Raw genomic sequence first — 5,063 nt, 5'->3', positions numbered from 1 at the left:
AAAAATTTACAAACATCTGTAATTAACTCTTGGGTGAAAGAGGGATTAGCTTGAAATGACAAACATACCAAGGGAAAGAGATAAAAATAATTATTAGCACTTTGAGGATGTAGCTAGTGCAATGCACAGAGGCAAATTCGTAGTCTTGATACTTGCAATAATTCTAAGAATGAAAGTGTAGCATAATGATGAAGATCATGAACTTTGGTGTCAGACTTGGGCTAGCATTTGAGACCTGTCAGTTCTGAGCTGTGTGACCTGGGAAAATTGGCTTAACCTCTCTGAGTCTTAGTTTCATCACCTGTAAGTTGACCAGTATCATACTTACCTAATAGCATTTTGTACTTGCTTTTCCTTCTGCCTGGAAGATTTGTCTTACGTGGCTCACTCTCTTTCTTCATTCAGGTTTTTGTATAAATATCACAGACTCCTATTTCCTTCTGCTTTATTTTTCTTTATCACATGATTACTTTCTGGCTTTATTTTATGTATTGATTTTTTGTTTGTTTCCATGGTCATCTTTGTGGGGTCATTGCTGAATCACTGGGTGTGTAGTGTGTAGCTCACAGTAGCACATAATGCATATTTGTTGAATGAATGCATGGTTGCATGGCAGGATTGAATGGAAGGCTAAGTGGATGGATATAAACATCTTGGCAGAGTGTCCGGCTCATAATGAATCTTTGGTGAATGCTGTAGGTCATTCTTGACCTTGGGCCCTTGTTGCAGGGTAATCTTGTCATGAATCTTGATTCTAATCTTGAAGGTAGGATAGGGCCTTTCATATCCTCCATCCTCTACTGGTCCCAGACACATTGAGGCAAGCTGAGTAAATCCTTCCATTGAGAAAACCGAGGTATATGAAATTGAGATTGGAGCCTTTATTATGCTGACTATTCCCTGCTATTGCTAGGCACAAAGAAAGTACTTGATAAATATTTGTCCAACAAATGAATGAGTGAAAATGATCTTTTTTACCCACTAATTAAAAGGAGTGACTGTGTAAATGTTGGTAAGGTTGAGTTCCGAGAGGCTCAGTGCTGGAGGCATTATTCAGACCCCACAGGGCCCTTCTGTTTACTCTTTCTCTCTCCATTGCATTGTCAGCAGCTGTATTCTGCCTTCTTGGAGGCTCAGTGGAGACCCTTTTCTAGTGTGTGGGGCCTGCCGCTGAAGTAGTGACCTCGGACGCTACCCTCACCACGAAGCTGTTGAACATGAATAGGCAGTCAGGAAAACACCAATTTCACCAACATGCCATAAGTGGTTGCAGGGAGCAGCACAGGACTTTGGTATCATCCAGAGGGGCTATAATTCAGTCAGGGGACTGTGAGACAGTTACTTGGAGGTACAGACACTTCAGGTGAAATCTGATGGATGGGTGGGGGTTCAGGTGGAAGAGAAAGGGATGTGGTTTTAGGTGAATTTCCCAGGTGGAAGGAGCAGCATTGCAAAGGTCCTGAGGTAGGAGAAAGCATGGGGTTTCTGGTATGGATGGAGTGAAAAATACCTAGTTTCTCCTACCTGTTGGGGCCAGCCTCTGGACTACCTGCTTCTAAGATTTTAACTTCTTTTGTCTTCATAGCACCTTGGTGCTGTTGTTACCTAGCAATGAGAAGGCAGGCTCAGGAAAGTTGACAGAGTTGCCCAAAGTAACAGTCCATGAATGGCATGCTGGGAACCAAGCCAAGATGGCCACTTACCCTAAGTCCTCTCACCCTAATCCTGCAACCTATGCCTGCCATGTCCTTGGAAATCCCCCTGCTGGGCCAGGGTTCTCATCTTGGCTCATCTAACTCTTTCACCAAGTGACCGTGGGGGAAGTCCTCACAAGTGTGGGAATCCCATGTAGCTGGAGAGCACTGGAAAGTCCAGTGTGTCCCTATAACCTGCAAGGACAGGGACAACCTCTCCTGGTTCCATGGTGGACACCAGGGCTCAATGTCATGGAAACAGATTTGCCTGAGGCGCCAGGCTCTGTGGTTTTAGAGCTTGGCTAGATCATTGGGGTCTGGTTCCACAGCAGGACCACTGGGTGATGTATTTTGTTCAACCTCAGAAGTGGTTTTCATAATTTAATTCCTACATGCAAACATCAAGAGATCTCACATGAAAATCCACATTTCCAACCTCTCTACAAAATTAAAAAATTAAAAAATAATCCCAAGCAGCAATACTGCGGCTTCTTGTTGCCCAATTCCCAGGGGCCACCCCTCTCATAGAGTTGTGCCCTCGGGCTTCTGAGTTGGAAGCTTCTGATGAGTTTTATTGTATTTGAGTTGGACCATTTCAGCACAGGCTGTGATGTGTTCAGGTTTTCATCTCAGAAAAGGACCCGTAAACAAATCCTGGGCACTGCGCCCTGTCAGACTGTTTTTACAGGTGTTGTGGGAATCGGAGTGGTTGAATTTCTGTGCCCTGCATTGTTTTCAGTGATTTGTGCTTAGCAATGAAACCATCACCTGGCTGCTGCCAGACTGCATGGCTGGAAACTCGGCAAAACTCCTGACTTGGGTTTGAGAAGTGAGGTCTGCAGGGGACTGTCACTTGCTTCTTTTCACCTGTGGCCTTATGTGTGTGTCTTCTGCATTTCAAAGTCTTAATTTAAGAGCCTCAACCAGACGGTCCAGGAAGCCAGTCCCTTTCTGGCACGTATTGCAGTTATAATTAGATCCTGATTCGTGTACTCTGTTACCTTCCCTGCCCCCGCAGTGGAGTGGGGCCATGGGACCAGTTCTGGCCAGTGGGCTGTGAGCAGAGGGGGTGTGTGTCATCTCTAGGCACAAGGGTGGGAAAACCAGTGGGAGCTCTTTGGCTACATTTTTGCAACTCTATAGAATGTGAGGACCTTGTGTTGAAAATATGGAATCAGAGTGTCATTTTAACCTGGATTTTTGAGTTATCTGAACCCAAATTGTGAAATAGAAATAAATTTTGGTGTATTAAACCTTTGAAATTCTTGGGCATGTTTGTTACTGCAGCATAACATAACTGAAGCTGACCAGTACATTCTCCATTTGATTTGATGAATAGGGATTGCACATCCACATCTATAGAAGCTTTTGTCATTAGTCTGTTTATCTGTCATTAACCGATACATGATTCTTAACTATCGTTTTCTTAAGTAAAACTGGAAATATGCTGGTGAAAGTTTTTGAACTATCCCCTCCCCCTCCCATCCTCTCCTCCTCCTCATACACTTTCTCTCCCTTTTTCCTCCCCCACCTCTTTTTTCTATATTTCTTGATTTTTGTTAGGTTCTTTGCATCCCTACGTACATTTTAGAATCAGCATACACATTTCAATTTAAAAAAAAAAGTCTAGATTTTAAAATGGTATTCTGGGGAATCCATACACCAATTTGGGGGAGAATTAAAACCTCAATCAAGAACAAGAGTCATTTTTCAATTTATATAAATATTTTTCAGTCTGCCTATTCATATTGTTGTGTTTGGTGTAGAAGTCCTGTTCATCTTTGGTTATATTTATTCTCAGATTTAAAACACATTTAATTCTATGGTGAATAATAATGCCTTTTAAATTTCTTTTTCTTTTGTTTGATGCCAGTGCAGCATATGTGTAGAAGGATGTCACAGGCTAACTTCCACCCATCTGAACCTTGCCCATGACATAGTATATCTGTGCAAATTTGTAGGAAAAAGCCTGGAACTGTGTACAGTGGTAACATCTTGATGGGGACGGGGCAAGGGAGCAGAAGAAACTGGGATTTGTGGGGAAAGGTGGTCTTCAAGAGGGACTTAAGCCTTGTCTGTCATTTTTTAAATTAATTTTCAATTTTTTTTACATCATTGTTCCTTTTTTTTCTTTTTTAAAAGGTTAACAAAAGGTTTATTTACAAGGGAAGGGAATGAGGAAATGTACAACTCAGGGAGAAAAGAAGGAGATAAATTCTTAAATGTGTTCTACCCGTTCTGCCAACCTGGAATCCCAAATGACCTGCCAAGTCCAAACCTGCCTGGCCAAGAGCACCAGCCAAGTGTGCCTGATCCCACTAACATGGATGGTTTTTATTTACAAACAGAGAAAATGGCTCCTTAACTCCACCCTTAGGTCCTCGCAACTTCCCCTTGGGGATCCTGGGATTTGTAGTTCCCCATGTCTTGGTGGAGTAGGGATGGCATCCACAAAGTCTGTATGGAATTAGCTCTGGACATCCTTTCCCCCTAACAATTACCCCCTTTCACTTTTTGCCACCATTTCCATGGTGTTGTCTGTCATGTTATAATTCTTGTAAAGGGGTTCATTTTAATGCATTACTTGTATAATTAAAAAATCTATTAAGAGAAAAGCATAAGTCAATGACCTACCCCAAAGCCTGGCTGGGGGATGGTTATGACTGATGAGTTTGGGGAGGCCAGAGACTCCCCCCAATCTGTGTGAGAAAGTTGCCTGGCTCGACATTGTGAGTGAAAGCAGGAAAATGTGATCAATTGGGTTGTCCTCTGAAGAAAGACTGTGTTAACTGAGAATCCATAGAAGCAAACCCAGGGAGACTGAGTAATCAGTGATTGTTTCTCGAATTGTCCAGAAAGAGAGGTTCTAGACCTATAAGGAGAACGTGCCTGTGCTTCAGACAAATCCCTGCAGTGGAGGGGCTCAGCGTGATGCTCTCCCAACAGACTTAGAATCAAGGACACCCTAAATTTCTGTCTCAGGATCTCCCTGCCCCCACGCAGGCCCTGAGACAAGGATTTGAGTGTCAGGAAGTTTTTCAGCAGGTGATACTACAAAGCAGTAGCAAAGGAGGGAAACGAGACGGAGAAGGGCAGTAATGGCAGGTAGTGCTGAGAGCAACTAGGCTCAGTCTTGTGAGGACCTGGGAGGCTGTGTAGTGCATGCTTGGAAATCACACGTGGGGTTCAAAGTCATGTGGGTGAGGAAATGTGCATCCTTCACTCATACCAGTCTTCAGTGGCCCAGCGTGCTCTGGGGGCATCTTCTTGCTGACACTTCTGACTTGCTCCACTCACTGGCTCAGCATGCTTCCACAGCCAGAGAAAGCCCTGGCAAAGAGCAAAAGGCACTTACAGAAGTTTTTAACT

Source organism: Talpa occidentalis, unplaced genomic scaffold, assembly GCF_014898055.3.
Source record: "Talpa occidentalis isolate TD23 unplaced genomic scaffold, MPIMG_talOcc4v2.1 talOcc4.14, whole genome shotgun sequence".
In the NCBI taxonomy this organism is placed as follows: Eukaryota; Metazoa; Chordata; class Mammalia; order Eulipotyphla; family Talpidae; genus Talpa; species Talpa occidentalis.
Note: the sequence above shows the minus strand (reverse complement) of the source record.